General features: G+C 40.0%; 1 non-coding gene across 1 annotated transcript; it reads right to left on the bottom strand.

Annotated features, from left to right (window-relative positions):
* Window positions 1-317: 317 nt before the first annotated feature.
* LOC112753161 (small nucleolar RNA R71) lies at window positions 318-424 on the bottom strand. The gene has a single exon (XR_003177557.1). It is a non-coding gene; the product is annotated as a small nucleolar RNA R71 (small nucleolar RNA).
* Between the last annotated feature and the right edge of the window lie 19,818 nt (window positions 425-20,242).

Here is a 20,242-nt window from a genome sequence, read left to right as displayed (position 1 = left end):
CATTCAAAAGCCGACCATCCATGCCAATAATTTTGAACTAAAACCGCAGCTCATCACCCTTGCTCAGAACAACTGTTCGTTCGTTCGGAGGAGTCCAAGAAGACCCCAATCAACATCTAACCACCTTCCTGAGGATATGTGACACGGTGAAGTCTAATGGTATTCATCCTGACGCCTATAGACTGCTCTTATTTCCATTCTCACTCAAGGATAAGGCAGCCAAGTGGCTGGAGTCTTTTCCGAAGGTGAGTTTGACAACCTGGGAAGATGTGGTGAAAAAATTTTTAGCCAGATTCTATCCTCCCCAAAGAATCAACAGGCTGAGAGCTGAGGTCCAAACTTTCAGGCAACAAGATGGTGAGACTCTATATGAAGCATGGGAGAGGTTTAAGGACCTGACAAGGAGGTGTCCACCAGATATGTTCAATGAATGGGTGCAGCTACACATTTTCTATGAAGGCCTTTCTTATGAATCAAAGAAAGCAGTAAACCACTCATCTGGGGGATCTCTGAACAAGAAGAAGACCATTGAGGAGGCCATAGATGTCATTTAAACTGTAGCAGAAAATGACTATTTCTATGCTTCTGAAAGAGGGAACACTAGAGGAGTGATGGAGCTAAACAATGTAGATGCTCTGCTGGCCCAAAATAATCTCATTACCAAGCAGCTGGCTGACCTCACCAAGAAGATGGAGAGGAACCAAGTAGTAGCAATCACCACTTCATCAGCAACCCAAGAAGGAGTGAATGAAGAAGCAGAGGGTAGTCAGGAGCAAGCCAACTACATTGGGAATTCACCTAGGCAAAACCATGATCCATACTCCAAGACCTACAACCCTGGTTGGAGAAATCACCCAAACTTTGGATGGGGGAATCAACAAGATCAAGGCCAAGATCAGAGACGTCACAACCCCAACAACAATGCAGCTCACCAACAATTCACACAGAGAACATATCAACACCACCATAACAACACCTCTCCACATCCATATCAAAACCAAAATAACATTTCTAATCCCTCCACCTCTAATCCCAATCCACCATCATTTGATGATAGACTCTCAAGGATTGAGAATCTACTTGAAGGCATAGGCAAAGAGATTCAAGACAACAAGGCAATCAAGGAGGAAGTGCGAGTGAATTTTAAGAACCAAGGAGATACCATCAAGAGGTTGGAATCTCAAGTAGGGTATCTCTCTGAGCAGATTCCCAAACCTACAGATGGATTCCCAAGTGACACAGAGAAAAATCCGAGAGGAGAAACAAAGAAAGTAAGATGGGAAGATTGCAAGATGGTCACTATAAGTGATAAGGAGACTGAGGACAAGCCAAACAAGCCGTCAGAACAACCTGGAGATACCTCAGCAGAGGAGAAGGAAAAAGATCACCAAGAACCAAAAATCTCACAACAGGAGCTGCTGAGACTCTATGCACCCTTTCCTCAACTACTCAACGGTGCTGTGGAAAAGAGAATATACTCAAGATTTCTTGACTTGTTTGCATCTCTGCATGTAAACATACCATTCATCAAGACCATCCAACAAATGCCTGCATACATCAAGTATATGAAGGAACTGCTTCCCAGGAAAAGCTCACTCAAGGGAGGCCAAACTATAGTGATGAACAAGGAGTGCAGTGCCCTCATTCAACCAGAGTTGCCTACAAAAAGAAAGGACCCAGGGAGTTTTCATATCCCCTGTGCCAAAGGAGAAACAATGTTTGATAGAGCATGATGAGGCACAAAAGTTGGTGAATTAAAAATTATTAAAAGAGTTACGTTGCAAGTATAGTTCTTAACTCACCGAAAATCTGCCTATCAATTTAGAAATATGTCACAGAGAGTTTAAATTAAAAATTACTGGGAGTTTAAGTCCCAGGTCATCTCCCAACGAGTTACAAAAAAGTGTGCTATTTTATTAATCAGATGTTCCAAGAAGTTGAGTTAAGTAGGTGGAAAATTAAATTGAGAAAATTCAAATAATATGAATAAAAGCCTTGACTGGGAGTTGATTAGTTGGAATCTCTATTATTGATGGGACGATTTCAAGATTAATTTATAATTAATGGTTATTCTGTTTAGTTATCCTTTACTAGGTAAAGGAAAGTCAAACAAGTTGGAATGTTAGATCTATTCATGAGTTGCAACCCACTTAGTTCAAAGGGATTGGTGTTAGTGATTAGATAACTCCAACAGTTAACCCAATTACAAACTTTCTTTCAATCCTTCCAACTCAAGAGTTCCTTTCAATCAACTCCCCATCAAGTGAGGGAACTACTCACTCATTGTAAATAATAAATCCATAACACATGAAAGGGAATTAAAAGAAGACATGATTATTGGAATGGAAAATAAATTAAAATGGAAGAAATAATCCTTGTACTAAATAATCATGAAAGTATTTGGTGCACGAAAATTACTTCACACTATGTAATTCCGCACAACTAACTAGCAAGTGCACTGGGTCGTCCAAGTAATACCTTACGTGAGTAAGGGTCGATCCCACGGAGATTGTTGGTTTGAAGTAAGCTATGGTTATCTTGCAACTCTTAGTCAGGATATTAATTTGTAGTTATCAATTGACTTGCAAATGAACAAGAGAGCATGAATTTAAGGTTACTTGTTATGCAATAAATGAGAATATGTTGGAGTTTTGGAGATGCTTCATCTTTTGAATCTCTGCTTTCTCCCTATCTTCTTCTTCACGCACGCACGTCCCTCCTATGGCAAGCTGTGTGTTGGTGGATCACCGTTGTCAATGGCTACCATCCTTCCTCTCAGTGAAAATGGTCCAGGTGCGCTGTCACCGCACGGCTAATCATCTGTAGGTTCTCGATCATACCGGAATAGGATTTACTATCCTTTTTCGTTTGTCACTACGCCCAGCACTCGCGAGTTTGAAGCTCGTCACAGTCATCCAATCCCAGAATCCTACTCGGAATACCACAGACAAGGTTTAGACTTTCTGGATTCTCAAGGATGCTGCCAATGGATTCTAGCTTATACCACAGAGATTCTGATTAAGGAATCTAAGAGATACTCATTCAATCTGATGTAGAATGGAGGTGGTTGTCAGACACACGTTTATGGATTGAGGAAGGTGATGAGTGTCACGGATCATCACCTTCTCTATAATCAAGCGCAGATGAATATCTTAGATAGGAACACGCATGTTTGAATGGAAAACAGAAATAGTTGCATTAATTCATCAAAACACAGCAGAGCTCCTCACCCTTAACAATGGAGTTTAGAGACTCATGCCGTCAGAGATTACAAAGTTCAAATCTAAAATTGTCATGAGATGAAAAATAAATCTCTAAAAGTTGTTTAAATACTAAACTAGTAACCTAGGTTTACAGAAAATGAGTAAACTATGATAGATAGTGCAGAAATCCACTTCTGGGGCCCACTTAGTGTGTGCTGGGGCTGAGACTAAGGCTTCTCACGTGCCTGGGCTATTTTGGGCATTCAACGCCAGGCTGTAACCTGTTTCTGGCGTTGAACTTCAACTTGTAACGTGTTTCTGGCGCTGGATGCCAGACTGCAACATGGAACTGGCGTTGAACGCCAGTTTACGTCGTCTAGCCTTGAGCGAAGTATGAACTATTATATATTGCTGGAAAGCCCTGGATGTCTACTTTCCAACGCAATTGGAAGCGCGTCAATTGGACTCTTGTAGCTCCAGAAATTCCATTCTGAGTGCAGAGAGGTCAGGATCCAACAGCATCAGCAGTCCTTTTTCAGCCTGAATCAGATTTTGGCTCAGCTCCCTCAATTTCAGCCAGAAAATACCTGAAATTACAGAAAAACACAAAAACTCATAGTAAAGTCCAGAAATATGAATTTTTCCTAGAAACTAATGAAAATAAACTAAAAACTAACTAAAACATACTAAAAACTATATGAAATTAACCCCAAAAGCGTATAAAATATCCGCTCATCAGTATTCAAATGACAAAATTGAACAAAGCAAAGAACATGGAAGAATAAAACCAAGTTAAGAGAACGAACTAGAATGACGAAGTCTTGATGAGGAAATAACTCTTCTCAATGTTCCAATGCTAAGACCAATTGAAAATTAAAATTCCTAAAACCTAGAGAAAGAAACCTAAAGGAGTAAAACTAGATATGAAACTTCAAACTGTATAGAATGAATGTTCTTTTTTTTGTTTCTGCATATTCTCTGGCTCTAGTCTGCTGTTTCGGACCGAAAACTGGGTCGAAATAAGGTCCAAAATCGCCCGCAGCGAATTCTGCAGATTATGCAGATCGCACATGTCACGCGATCGCGTCATCCATGCGGACGCGTCATTCGCATTTTTCCTTGCCACGCGTTTGCGTCGTCCACGCTACCATGTCACTTTAGCTTTTCCAATCCGCGTGGCCACGTGAGCCATGCGGCCGCGTCACTGCGATTTGCTCTCCTTCGCGCGGTCGCGTGAGCCATGCGACCACGTCACTTCTCGCTGGTTATCTCATCAAATTCTTGTGTTCCTTCCATTTTTGCTAGCTTCCTTCCCAATTTCCAACTCGTTCATGCCCTATAAAGTCTGAAACACTCAACACACAGATCACGGTATCGAATAGAATAAAGGAGAATTAAAATTACATAATTAAAGTCTCTAGGAAGCAGTTTTCAAACATGTTATAAATTCAGGAAGGAATTATAATTTCATGCTAATTTGATGAATAAGTGGGTAAGGATCATGATAAAACCACACAATTAAACACAATATAAACCATAAAATAGTGGTTTATCAACCTCCACACACTTAAACATTAGCATGTCCTCATGCTTAATTGAAGGAGATAAGGAAATAAGTATGAACATGTAGAAATTCATGAAATGCAATGCAAGCCTATATATATATAAATAAATGCAACTATATGATTCTTGCCCACTTGATCAAAAGTAAATAAGCTCTTCAAAACAATTACAAATCAAATTCCACTAATTCTATCATTATACAATAAAACAGATAAAAGTGCAAGAAGATAGCTCATGAAAGCAGGGAACATGAAAATTCAAGCATTGAACCCTCATTGATAATGTATATACGCTCTAATCTCTAGTGTATATGGTAATCACTCTATCCTTCTCTAATCATGCTTTCTAACTTTTGTTCTTCTCCCAACCAATCAACAACAGTTAATATACCAATGCAAACATCATGAGGTCTTTTCAAGGTTGTAATGGGGCTAAGGTACAGGTAGGGGTATACATTTAGTCAAGTGAGCTAATAAATTGAATCTTTAATTAACCCAAGCTTCAACCCAACCTATATATTTTTAATGTAATCTTAAAGTTCATACCTAGCTACCCAGAATTCCCTTTTTCTATCCATACTCATGTATTAACTTTATATTTGATTCTATCATATGTGCATTGATTTTTGAATTCTGAATTTAACATTGGGGTAATTTTGTACCCTTATATATATATATATATATATATATATATATATATATATATATATATATTATTTTTTTTAACATTAAAATAAATATAGCTTATCAATGCACATAGATTTTTTTATTCTTATAGTTTCACATGAGTAGGTATCCAAATTCCCATTAAATTCTCATGACACATTCCTTTAACAACTTTTGTTCCCACAATTTCCCATACTTAACTAGCACACACAATTCTATCTTAAGCTAACCAAAGATTCAATTTGGGATATACAATTATTTTTCAGCTTAAGGTTAGTAATGTGGTAAAATATAGAACAAATGGGATTTAAAGGCTCAAAGTGGTTAACAAAGGTAATTGAAAAGGGTAGGCTTAATTTGGATAAGTGAGTTTAAACAAATAATGGCCTCAATCATGTGCAAGCATGCAAATATAATAAATATTGGACATATAAGATAAAACAAAATATAGATTACAATCATAGAGAAGTAAACACACAAGAATGAAATAATTATGGTTAAATAATGTAACAATACATAAAGGCTCAAATCTTTCACAGGTTGTGTGTTCTTTAGCTCAAATATCATGTTCCAAATACAACTCAAGCAAATTTATCATAAAAATTTTGAAAAATTAGTGAAATTTTGTTCCAAAGATAGGGTCTTAAAAGAAACTTATTGTCTTTTCAATCAAGTAGAACATGCATGCAACTATCCTAACCTATGCAATTTATTCTATTCTATAAAAGAAAGAAAATCTAATTAAATATCCTAATTATTGGTGCTAGAGAAGAGAAATTACCTCCGGAAGTCAGGTACTGACCGACCTCCCTACACTTAAGGCTTTGCACCGTCCTCGGTGCCGTCTGTCAGGAACAGGGGTGGGCTGGTGGCAGTATCTCCACAGTCGGGACCATTATGGCTCCCTGTGCTGGTAAAAGAAGTGGAGTCCGGGGTATCCAAGTCCTTGAAGTGTCCCTTGAGTAGGTCCTTGAGGTGTTTGAATCGGCGCTCATTATGGCGCTCTCTCATCTTTGCTTTCTGTTCTTGCCGATCCAACCTTTCGATTATCTGTTGGAGCAATTCATCAGTTGTAGGTACTTGTGGTGTTGAAGAAGGATTATCTTCAACTGGAGTAGCAGGAAGGCTTGTAGTGGCTGCTTGGAGTTTGAGGTATTTCCCGTTAGGGACATACTGATCATCCCGTGGAAGCACGGCTTTGGTGTCCCCAGCTCTGTAGGAGACTCTGGCTGCTGAGACAAGATCTGAGACCAAGGCGGGAAAAGGTAAGTTGTCCACAATTTGTACGTGTCCCATAGCATTCCGGATATGTCTTGAGAGATGCAGAGGTTGGTATGTAAGGATGCACCACAGTAGAACAGCCATATCCGTAGTGAAGGAGGACTCATGAGTGCTCGAAAAGACATAATGGGACATGATCTGTGCCCAGACGCGAGCCTCCAAGGTAAGTGCTGAAGCCAAGATTCCCTTAGGGCGGGTACGGTGGTATCCGTAGATCCAACGACTGCCAGGTAATGCGATAACTCCGAGAACGGAGTCCCAGTCAAATTGGTACCTCTGGCGCTTAAGTGCGGCTTCTTGGAAGGCGTCCATTCCTTCTGGAATAGGGGGAAGACTCAGAGCTTGCTGAATGGCCTCTTCTGTGATGGGGACTTGCTTCTGCCAGACATAAACAGACTGCAGGGTTGGCATGTAGAAGTTAGAGTAGAACTCAACTACCCAAGAAAGATTGACCTGCCTTGGCTGTCTCCGTAGGAAACCCCATTATCTTCGTTCAATTTGTGGCTCAACAAAGGAAGCAATATTGGACGGGAGGATAAGAAGGTATTCATTGTTATAGTTTCTTTCTGCTAGGATAGGGAACATCTGCTCACAGTAACGATTGGTAAATCGCGTAGTGTCCTTTGCTGGAAAGGCTTTCTCCTTCTCATCAACCTTTATTATCCTCTTAACTCTTTTTGTTGAGGGCTTGACTGCGGTTGAAGAAGGCTCTGCCACTAATGCTCTTTTAGTCCCTCTTCTTGCTGGTGGTTTGGAAGTAGCTTTCTCTTTTCCTTTCTTGGTGGCCATCCTGAAAGAAGGGAAGAGAAAGTAAATTAAACTCAAAGAGATATACAGCAAGGAAGGAAACGGAAAAGAGGGGGATGGATGCACATTAAGATATACTGACATTAACACATGCTCGCGAGTACATGTGAAAAGCCAACAATGGAAAATAGCTAGTGCATATAAAGACAAGTGACTGCAAGGTGTTTATTGGCATGCCGGCAAAGGGCATGAGTAGCATAGACCAAGCAATACTTTGTAACAAACCATCACGTTTGTATTGACAATTAAATTCAATTAAAACAATAGTAAAGGAAAGTTGTGAAAAGCAAGCATTGAATAGTATAACAACATAGAGAAGTGCATAATGCCGTTTGAGCTTTTTCACAAACACATAGCATGCATGTTGAATAAGGTATAGAAAATATGAAGGTGAACATGCAAGCAATCCCTTAAATAGAATAAAAATAATTGTCAAATAATTTGCAACAATCCACAAGCATATAATGAGGGATAATGACTCAAAAAAAAGAAAAACAAGTAAATTTCTAACACCATGTAAAAAGGAAAAGAAAAAGAAAGAAAATATGAATAATGAAAAGAAAAAGAAAAGAAAAGAAAATACATATAAAATAATAAGAATAATAGAAAAAGAAGGATGGAGGAAGAAAGTAAAACCTTGTTAATGGAGGTGAGAGAGATAGAGAGTGAAAGGTGAGATAGAAGGGGGAAGGGAGAAGGAAGAAATAAGGAGGAAAAAGGAAAATTAGGATTTGGAGGAGAGAAAGATAAGATATGTGGCAATTTTAGGTTGAGCTGTGCGGCGCATGCGACGCGGCCGCGTGGGGCACGCGTTCGTGTGGATGCGCTTCAAGTATGGTGACACGATCGCGTCGGTCACGCGGTCGCGTGACCCATGTTATGCTTCTGGCGCGAGTGCAGCCCCGCACCAGCACAACTCTCTGTTCAAATTAATTTATTTGCCAAAATTGGGACGGCGCGATCGCGTGGGTCACACGATCGCGTGAGTGTGCGCCAGAAAATGGATGATGCGGCCGCGTCGGCGACGCGGTCGCGTGATAAGAATTGTGCTTCCAGCACCAATCCAGCATCACTCTCGCACAATATTTCATTGTGCATCCTTTTACGTCGAAAACTCAGGGCACGCGGTCGCATGCGAGGCCATGATTCCCATGCGACACGGACGCGTCAGCGACGCGGTCGCGTGGGTTGATTTGTGCCATTGGCATGCCTCCAGCCACACTCCAGCGTGACTTTCTGTTTATTTTTTTATTTTTCTTTACTCTCCCTGTGATGCGGATGCATCGTTGATGCGATCGCGTCGCGTAGCAAAATTTTTTTTTTTTTTGAAAATGAAAACATGTAAATGCAGATGCACGAATGTACTAAGAAAGAGAAGAGTTATTGAATAGAAAAAACTAAAAATAAAGAAAAAATGATCATACCATGGTGGGTTGTCTCCCACCTAGCACTTTGCTTTAACGTCCGTAAGTTGGACGCTCCACTAGCTCAATCTTCTACTGCGTGGGGATCTTCCAAGAGGAAGATCTCAAGCTCCTTGTTTCTCTGCACCTTCTCGCCATGGTATAGCTTCAGGCGTTGTCCATTAACCTTAATGAGTTCAGAGCTTGAAGGATGGCTTAGGTGATAAACTCCGTACGGTTCGGCCTTCTCTACTCTGTATGGACCTTCCCATCTTGATCTCAACTTACCTGGCATGAGTCTTAGTCAAGATTTGTAAAGGAGGACTAAATCCCCAGGTTGGAACTCTTTCTTCTTGTTGTTTTGATCATGTACAGCCTTCATCTTTTCCTTGTATATTCTGGAGTTTTCATAAGCTTCTAGGCGAAGGCTCTCCAGTTCCTGCAGTTGCAACTTCCTTTCAGCTCCGGCTTTCTCAATTCCCATGTTGCACTCCTTAACTGCCCAAAAAGCTCTGTGTTCTACTTCAACTGGGAGGTGACAAGCTTTTCCATAAACCAAGCGGAAAGGACTCATCCCAATGGGTGTCTTGTATGCTGTTCTATATGCCCAGAGTGCATCTTGTAGCCTGGTGCTCCAGTCTTTTCTATGAGGCTTTACTATCTTTTGTAAGATACGCTTAATTTCTCTGTTTGACACCTCGGCTTGCCCATTAGTTTGGGGATGGTAAGCTGTTGCAACTTTATGAATTATCCCATGCTTCTTCATTAATCCTGTTAGTCTCCTGTTACAAAAATGGGTGCCTTGATCGCTCACGATTGCTCGTGGTGATCCGAAGCGACATATAATATGGTTTCTCACAAAGGAAACAACAGTGTTAGCATCATCAGTGTGGGTAGGAATTGCTTCCACCCATTTGGAAACATAATCCACAGCTAACAATATATAAAAATATCTATTAGAATTTGGAAATAGACCCATGAAGTCAATGCCCCAAACATCAAAAATTTCACAGAAAAGCATAATTTGTTGAGGCATCTCATCCCTCCTGGATATATTACCAAATTTCTGGCATAGGAGACAAGATTTACAAAACTCAGCAGTGTCTCTAAAAAGAGTAGGCCACCAGAATTCACAGTCTAAGATCTTTCTAGCTGTTCTTTGGGGACCAAAATGTCCTCCACTCTCAGATGAGTGACAGGCCTCTAAAATGGACTGGAATTCTGATTGAGGCACACAACATCTAATTACTTGATCAGCGCCACATCTCCATAAATATGGGTCATCCAATGTATAATATTTAGACTCGCTTTTCAGCTTGTCTCTTTGATGCTTAGAAAAATTTGGAGGAAATGTGCGGCTAACTAAATAATTAGCAACAGGTGCATACCAAGGGACTACCTCAGATACTGCTTGCAGGTTATCAAAAGGAAAATTATCATCTATAGGAGTAGAATCATCCTTAATATGCTCAAGGCGACTCAAGTGGTCTGCCACTAAATTCTGATTACCACTCCTATCCTTTATTTCCAAATCAAATTCTTGTAACAGCAGTATCCAATGTATAAGTCTTGGTTTGGATTCTTTTTTAGCTAATAGATACTTTAAAGCTGCATGGTCCGAATACACTACTACTCTAGTACCAAGTAAATAAGCTTGGAATTTATCTAGAGCAAAAACAATAGCAAGAAGCTCTTTCTCAGTAGTAGTATAGTTGGACTGGGCAGTGTCTAAAGTCTTAGACGCATAAGCAATAACGAAAGGATCCTTACCTTCGTGCTGAGCCAGCACTGCTCCTACTGCATGGTTGGAAGCATCGCACATGATTTCAAACGGCTGGCTCCAGTCTGGTCCTCTCACAATTGGAGCTTGAGTCAGAGCAGTCTTCAGCTTATCAAACGCTTGTTTGCAATCCTCACTGAACTCGAACTCAATATCCTTCTGCAGTAATCTGGATAAGGGAAGTACGACCTTACTAAAGTCTTTAATAAATCTCCTGTAAAAACCTGCATGGCCAAGGAACGAACGGACTTCCCTCACAGAAGAGGGGTAAGGTAAACTAGAAATAACATTCATCTTTGCTGGGTCTACAGAAATGCCATTATTAGATACCACATGTCCTAATACAATCCCTTGTTTTACCATAAAGTGACATTTTTCGAAATTTAATACCAGGTTTGTATTAACACATCTATCTAATACTCTAGATAATCCATCTAAGCAAAGGCTAAAAGAATCACCATAAACGCTAAAATCGTCCATAAAAACTTCAATACAGTCCTCAATAAAGTCAGAGAAAACACTCATCATGCACCTTTGGAAGGTAGCTGGTGCATTGCATAAGCCAAAGGGCATTCTCTTGTAAGCATAAGTCCCAAAAGGACATGTAAATGTAGTCTTTTCCTGATCCTCAGGAGCTATATGAATTTGGAAATAACCTGTGTAACCATCTAAAAAGCAATAATGTGATTTACCTGACAGGCGATCCAGCATTTGATCAATGAATGGAAGTGGGTAGTGATCCTTACGAGTAGCTTGGTTGAGACGCCTGTAATCAATGCAGACTCTCCAAGCATTCTGAACTCTAGATGCTATGAGCTCTCCATGCTCATCCTTCACTGTAGTGACTCCAGACTTCTTGGGCACCACTTGTACTGGGTTTACCCATTCACTGTCTGAAATGGGATATATGATACCGGCTTCCAATAGTCTAGTCAGTTCCTTTTTGATAACTTCTAAGATGGTGGGATTCAATCTTCTTTAGGGTTGACGGACAGGTCTTGCTCCCTCTTCTAAAAATATTCTGTGCTCACATACTTGAGGGTTGATGCCGACTATGTCTGCCAAGCTCCACCCAATTGTCTTCTTATGCTTCCTCAGCACATCAAGTAACTACTCTTCTTGTTGAGAAGTAAGTTCCCTTGCCATGATAACTGGAAACCTCTGCTCATCTTCAAGATAAGCATATTTGAGATGTGGAGGGAGGGGCTTCAATTCTAACTTTTGATCATGGGCAGGTTCTGGATTATCTGGAGCTTGTGAAAATGACGAAGTGCCCTCATTGTCAGTTAAGAGGATCCCCATACTTGGACCTTATCCAGTGTACCTCTCTTCTAACTCTTCCTTGTGAACTTTAGCTACACTTTCATCTATGACATCACACTGAAAGATAGAACGATCTTCTGGGGGGTTGTCAATGACTCCGTTCAGATTGAAGATTACTATGCGGCCATCTATTTCAAAGGAGTATGTTCCTGAAAAGGCATCCAATTTGAATTTTGATGTCTTTAGGAATGGTCTTCCAAGTAGGATTGATGATGGCTTATCTGAATCATTATGGGGCATCTCCAAGATATAAAAATCAGTAGGAAATGTAAGCCCTTTAATGTTCACCAAAATATCTTTAGCAACTCCAGCCACTGTAATAATGCTTTTATCTGCTAACACAAAACGAGCTGCCGACCTTTTTAAGGGAGGGAGCCTCAAAATATCATATATAGACAAAGGCATTATACTGACACATGCTCCTAAATCACACATGCAATCATAAATTACTACACGACCAATAGTACAGCTAACTATACAAGGACCTGGATCACTACATTTTTTCGGTAATCCTCCCATTAAAGCAGATATAGAACTACCTAAAGGAATAGTTTCTAATTCTTTAATTTTGTCTTTATGGATACATAAGTCTTTTAGAAACTTCGCATATTTAGGTACCTGTTGAATAACATCAAAAAGAGGAACAATTACCTCAACCTTTTTGAATATTTCTACCATTTTGGAGTCGGGTTCCAGCTGCTTCCTGGGCTTCTTTGCGAGTTGTGGAAATGGAATAAGAGTAGCATTTTCTGTGGTGTTTGCGCCTTTTGGTGCTTCCTCCTGTGGTTGAGCTATTTCTTCTTCAGCTATGTCCTGTATGTCCTCTTCCTCTTCAACATCTTCTATTTCTACTACCTCTTCAGCTGAGGTGTGTTTTGATGGGCTTGGTTCATCCTGATTCCTCTCCTGCAGTGTGGTTCCAGACCTTAGGGTGATGGCATTAATGCCTCCCTTTGGATTAGGTAATGGTTGAGAGGGGATTCCAGTGGAGCTTGAAGGTTGGTTACTGGAATTTTGCGTTGATCCAATCTGTGACATAAGAGCTTACAAAGTAGAGGTGAGACCATTCAGACTGGCATTAATACTATTCATGATGTTATTTTCCATGGTCTGTTGTCTTCGCTCAAAAGATTGTAGTAGCTCTTCATTAGGAGATACAGAAGAATGAGTAAATTGAGAGGTCTGCTGTTGATTGTTCTGTGGTCCTTGGTTTTGCCTCAGGTGAGGTGCTCTATAAGGTTGATTCTGCTGCCTCTTGTTGTTATTATTCCATCTCTGATTTCTCTGATTATCTGTGCCTCCTCTGTTATTGTTGTCCCTCTAATTCTAGTTAGAATTGTCCTGCCATCCATGGTTATTATTTCCACTTTGATTGTACCCTTGGTTGGGGCGGTCATAGAAGTTATGAGTGGATGCCACCATGTTGTCTTCTTGTTGGAGCTGCGGGCATTCATCAGTGTAATGGCTATAATCAGCACAGATTCTACAAATTCTTTACGGGACCAGTTGTTGGTTTTGCTGTGGTGGAGGAGGTTTAGCTTGCTGAGCATGTTGTTGATTCAATTGCATCTGCTTCAGCAAGTTGGTCATCTCACATATACTCTGAGCTAGAGCCGCAGTCTCTCTGCTAGAGGATACTTCTGCAACGGCTTTTGAACGGCCTTGCTTTTGTCTGTGGTTCCTAATAGATTCAGCTAAATCACTAATCAATTGCCAAGCCTCATCAGTGGTCTTGTACTTCTTCATAGACCCATTGCTAGCACTTTCCAATGTGGTCTTATCTTGGGGCCTCATGCCCTGTGTGATATAGCTAAGTAACATTATCTTGTCAATCATGTGGTGGGGGCATGCTTCCAGAAGATTATTGAAGCACTCCCAGTATTCAAAGAGAGTCTCATTGTCATCCTGAACAATTGTGGAAATATCCTTCCTCAGTTTATCAGTAACTTCATATGGAAAGAATTTCTCCAAAAACTCCTTTCTGAGTGTATCCCAGTTGGATACATTTGCTAGAGGTTGAGTGTAGTACCACTCTCTTGCTTTTCCCTCAAGAGAAAACGGGAAAGCTTTCAGCAAAATTGAAGTTTCATCAGTACCATCACGCCTGACAGTAGAATAGGCTGCCTGGAAATCTCTCAAGTGCTTGATAGGCTCTTGAGCAGGTAGGCCATGAAACTTGGGCATCAAATTTAGCAGTGCGGTCTTTATTTCAAAATCTGTAGCTACCGCTGGATGATGCGCTTGAAACAGTTGCATTGTAAAATCAGGGGCTCCTTCCTCCTGGATGGTAACTCTCCTAGCTGCCATGTCTTCTGCACGTAAAACAACCGAATCAGTAGAACGGGAGCTGGTTTCTTCCTCAAGTTCACTTTCAGATCCGCCCTCAGAGCGGACTAACCGACGCTGTTCTCGCCTTATTCGGGAAATAGTCCTTTCAATTTCAGGATCGAATATCAGCAAGCGCGGATCAGGAAGTGAACGCGTCATTTGACGAAAGAAACATGGAGCTCATAGTAGCAAAATAAAATAAAATGCAAATAAATAAATTCTAATTAATAACTTTAGCACTCTATTGCAACTCCCCGGCAACGGCGCCAAAAATTGATGAGGAACAGAAGTTGGTGAATTAAAAATTATTAAAATAGTTACGTTGCAAGTATAGTTCTTAACACACCGAAAATCTGCCTATCAATTTAGAAATACGTCACAGAGAGTTTAAATTAAAAATTACTGGGAGTTTAAGTCCCAGGTCGTCTCCCAACGAGTTGCAGAAAAGTGTGCTATTTTATTAATCAGATGTTCCAAGAAGTTGAGTTAAGTAGGTGGAAAATTAAATTGAGAAAATTCAAATAATATGAATAAAAGGTTATTCTGTTTAGTTATCCTTTACTAGGTAAAGGAAAGTCAAACAAGTTGGAATGTTAGATCTATTCACGAGTTGCAACCCACTTAGTTCAAAGGGATTGGTGTTAGTGATTAGATAACAATCCAACAGTTAACTGATGAGCGGATATTTTATACGCTTTTTGGGGTTAATTTCATATAGTTTTTAGTATGTTTTAGTTAGTTTTTAGTTTATTTTCATTAGTTTCTAGGCAAAATTCATATTTCTGGACTTTACTATGAGTTTGTGTATTTTTCTGTAATTTCAGGTATTTTCTGGCTGAAATTGAGGGAGCTGAGCAAAAATCTGATTCAGGCTGAAAAAGGACTGCTGATGCTGTTGGATCCTGACCTCTCTACACTCGGAATGGAATTTCTGGAGCTACAAGAGTCCAATTGACGCGCTTCCAATTGCGTTGGAAAGTAGACATCCAGGGCTTTCCAGCAATATATATACGTCCATACTTTGCTCAAGGATAGACAACGTAAACTGGTGTTCAATGCCAGTTCCATGTTGCAGTCTGGCGTCCAGCGCCAGAAACACATTACAAGTTGGAGTTCAACGCCAGAAACAGGTTATAGCCTGGCGTTGAACGCCCAAAACAGCCCAGGCACGTGAGAAGCTTTAGTCTCAGCCCCAGCACATACCAAGTGGGCCCCAGAAGTGAATTTCTGCACTATATATCATAGTTTACTCATTTTTTGTAAACCTAGGTTACTAGTTTAGTATTTAAACAACTTTTAGAGATTTATTTTGTATCTCATGACATTTTAGATCTGAATTTTGTATCTTTTGGCAGCATGAGTCTCTAAACCCCATTGTTGGGGGTGAGGAGCTCTGCAGCGTCTCGATGAATTAATGCAAGTACTTATGTTTTCCATTCACACATGCGTGTTCCTCTCTAAGATACTCATTCGCGCTTAACTATGGAGAGGGCGATGATCCGTGACACTCATCACCTTCCTCAATCCATGAACATGTGTCTGACAACCACCTTCGTTCTACATTAGAATGAATGATTATCTCTTAGATTTCTTAATCAGAATCTTCGTGGTATAAGCTAGATTGATGGCGGCATTCATGAAAATCGGGAATGTCTAAACCTTGTCTGTGGTATTCCGAGTAGGATTCTGGGATTGGATGACTGTGACGGGCTTCAAACTCGCGAGTGCTGGGCGTAGTGACAGATGCAAAAGGATAGTCAATCTTATTCCAGCATGATCGAGAACTTCCAGATGATTAGCCGTGCTGTGACAGAGCATTTGGACCATTTTCACTGAGAAGATGGGAAGTAGCCATTGACAACAGTGACACCTTACATAGAGCTTGCCATGGAAGGAACTTTGCACCTTTTCATGCATGAGGGAAGAGGAATACAAAAGAAAAGCTGAAATTCAGAAGACAAAGCATCTCCAAAACTCCAACATATTCTCCATTACTGCATAATAAGTATTTATTTCATGCTCTTTTATTCCTTGCAATCAAATTTGATAAGTGAATTGTTTTATTGTTTTCCTGACTAAGAGTTACAAGGTAACCATAGATTGCTTCAAGCCAACAATCTCCGTGGGATTGACCTTTACTCACGTAAGGTATTACTTGGACGACCCAGTGCACTTGCTGGTTAGTTGTGCGAATTTGTGAAGAATTGTGATTTCCAATTTCGTGCACCAAGTTTTTGGCGCCGTTGCCAGGGATTGTTTGAGTTTGAACAACTGACGGTTTATTTTGTTGCTTAGATTAGGAAAAATTTTTTTCTTTTTTTGGTTTAGAGTCTTCTAATATTGTTTTTGGTTAAAATTTTCTTTTTAAAATCCTTTTTTTTATTTTATTTTTCAAAAATTTTATTCTTAGTTATTAAAAATACTTTTTCAAAACAAGTGTTACATTTACTGCCCAATTGGCTAGAGCATTGGTCTGTGTTCTTGGTAATTGGGTACCTTCTTTTTAAAATTCTTTTTCAAAAATAATTTTTACATTAAATCTTGTGCCAAACTTTAAGTTTGGTGTTTTCTTGTTGATTTTTCTTTGGTTTTCGAAAATCTTATTTTAGTTTTCTAAAAATTTTAAGTTTGGTGTTCTTCCTTCATGTTCTTGTGTTCTTGTGAGTCTTCAAAGTGTTCTTGAGTTTTCCTTGTGTCTTGATCTTAAAATTTTTAAGTTTGGTGTTCCTTGGTGTTTTCCCTCCAAAATTTTCGAAAAAAAAAGGAGCATTAGATCTAAAAATTTTAAATCTTGTGCTATCTTATTGTTTTTCTCTCTCCTCTTTATATTCAAAAATATCTTTTCTCTCTATTTTAAAGCAAATTTTCGAAATTTACTTTTAAAATTCAGATTTTTTATTTCAAAATTTAAAATCTTTTTCAAATCATATCTTTTTCAAAATTTCCTAACCATTTTTTTTCTCTCTTTCCATTTTTCAAAAATCTTCACCTATTTTTATTTATTTTATTTTAATTTATTCTATTTTCGAAATAAATAAATAATTAAATAAATAAAAATATTTCTTCTCTATTTTACATCATCTCCCTTTCTCCATCATGGATCTAAGTGGAAATGAACAGTCCAGAAGGACTCTGGGGTCATATGCTAATCCCACTACTGCTTCATATGGGAGTAGTATCAGTATACCCTCCATTGGAGTCAGTAGCTTTGAGTTGAATCCTCAGCTCATTATCATGGTGCAGCAAAGTTGCCAGTATTCCGGTCTTCCACAGGAAGAACCTACAGAGTTTCTGGCACAGTTTTTACAAATTACTGACACAGTACATGATAAGGAAGTAAATCAGGATGTCTACAGATTATTACTGTTCCCATTTGCTGTAAAAGACCAAGCTAAGAGGTGGTTAAATAACCAACCTAAGGCTAGCATAAAGACATGGAAACAGCTGATGAAAAAATTCCTGAATCAATACTTTCCTCCAAAACGGATGACACAACTAAGGCTGGACATCCAAGGCTTTAAACAAGGAGATAATGAATCTCTTTATGATGCCTGGGAGAGATATAGAGAGATGCTAAGAACATGCCCCTCTGAAATGTTTTCAGAGTGGGTTCAGTTAGACATCTTCTATTACGGGCTTACAGAAAGAGCTCAGATCTCTCTAGATTACTCAACTGGTGGATCTATCCACATGAGAAAGACAATTGAAGAAGCTCAAGAGCTCATTGATACAGTTGCCAAAAATCAGCATCTATACCTAAGCAGTGACCCTTCCATGAAAGAAGAGGCTAAAACAGTAACTGCTGAACTCAGTCCTGTAGAACAAGCTGCTGAATTCAATCAGTAATTGGATTTTCTGACAAAGTAGTTAGCCGAATTCAAGGATAAACTACAAGAGACAAGGATGGCTAATATAAATATGGAAGTACAATTAAAGCAAACAAAGCAGCAGCTGTCAAAGCAAATAACAGAAGAATGCCAAGTAGTTCAATTAAGAAGTGGAAAAACATTAAATACCCCACCTCAAGGTAGCAGGAAGCCATGAAATGAGCAAACTACCCAAAATCCATCTGAGGACGGTAAGAGCCCGGAGAGAAATAATCCTGGCGCTAAAACGCCAGAGATTGGGTAGAAGGCTGGTGCTGAACGCCCAGGCCATGCTTAGGACTGGCGTTCAATGCCAGAAACAAGCAAGGAACTGGCGTTGAACGCCCAAAAGAAGCACAGTTCTGGCATTCAGACGCCAGGGAAAGATGAGGAGTTGGCGTCTAATGTCACTCCAGCTTCTAACTCTGGCACTCAATTGCCAGAGAGAGATCAGACACACACAAGTGCTGATGACAATCCATTTAAAAAGGCTTCTTCAACCATCACTGTAGGAAATAAACCTGCAGCAACCAAGGTTGAGGAATATAAGGCCAAGATACCTTATCCTCAAAAACTCCGCCAAGAGGAGTAGGATAAGCAATTTGCTCACTTTGCAGATTATCTCAGGACTCTTGAAATAAAGATTTCGTTTGCAGAAGCACTGAGCAAATACCTTCTTACGCGATGTTCATGAAAGAGATCTTGAGTCATAAGAAGGATTGGAGAGAAACTGAAAGAGTTTTCCTCACTGAAGAATGCAGTGCAGTCATTCTAAAAAGCTTTACTGAAAAGCTTAAAGATCCCGGAAGCTTTCTGATACCATGCATATTAGAGGGTAATTGCACCAAGACAGCCCTATGTGATCATGGGGCAAGCATCAACCTAATACCTGCATCCACCATCAGAAAGCTTGGTTTAACTGAAGAAGTTAAACGAACCCGGATATGTCTCCAACTTGCTGATGGCTCCATTAAATACCCATCAGGCGTGATTGAGGACATAATTGTCAGGGTTGGGCCATTCGCCTTTCCCACTGACTTTGTTGTGCTGGAAATGGAGGAGCACAAGAGTGCTACTCTCATTCTAGGAAGACCTTTCCTAGCAACTAGACGAACTCTCGTTGATGTCCAAAAGGGGAAAGTCACCCTGAGAGTCAATGAGGATGAGTTTAAGTTGAATGCTGTCAATGCCATGCAGCATCAAGGCACACCAAAAGACTGCATAAAAGTTGATCTTATTGACTCTCTCGTGGAGGAGATCAACATGGCTGAGAGTATCGAATCAGAGCTGGAAGACATCTTTAAAGATGTTCCGTCTGATCTAGAGGATTCAGAGGAATTGAAAGAGCCTCTGAAATTTCCTCAGGGAGAGGAAAAACCTCCTAAACCCGAGCTCAAACCATTACCACCATCCCTGAAATATACATTTCTGGGAGAAGGTGATACTTTTCCAGTGATCATAAGCTCTGCTTTAAATCCACAGGAAGAGGAAGCACTAATCCAAGTGCTAAGGACACACAAGGCAGCTCTTGGGTGGTCCATAAGTGACCTTAAGGGCATAAGCCCAGCTAGATGCATGCACAAGATCTTATTGGAGGACAATGCTAAGCCAGTGGTTCAACCACAGAGGTGGCTAAATCCAGCCATGAAGGAAGTGGTGCAGAAAGAGGTCACTAAATTACTGGAGGCTGGGATTATTTATCCTATTTCAGATAGCCCCTGGGTGAGTCCTGTTCAAGTTGTCCCTAAAAAGGGAGGCATGACAGTGGTTCATAATGAAAAAAATGAACTGGTTCCAACAAGAACAGTTACAGGGTGGCGCATGTGTATTGATTACAGAAGGCTCAATACAGCCACCAGAAAGGATCATTTTCCTTTACCATTCATAGACTAGATGCTAGAAAGACTAGCATGTCATAATTATTACTGCTTTTTGGATGGCTATTCAGGCTACAACCAAATTGCAGTAGATCCCCAGGATCAAGAGAAAACAGCATTCACATGTCCATCTGGAGTATTTGCTT

The sequence above is a fragment of the Arachis hypogaea genome, chromosome 15 (genome assembly GCF_003086295.3).
Source record: "Arachis hypogaea cultivar Tifrunner chromosome 15, arahy.Tifrunner.gnm2.J5K5, whole genome shotgun sequence".
Taxonomy (NCBI): domain Eukaryota; kingdom Viridiplantae; phylum Streptophyta; class Magnoliopsida; order Fabales; family Fabaceae; genus Arachis; species Arachis hypogaea.
The sequence above is the reverse complement of the archived record's forward strand: the minus strand, read 5'-3'. Positions and strand labels throughout refer to the sequence as shown.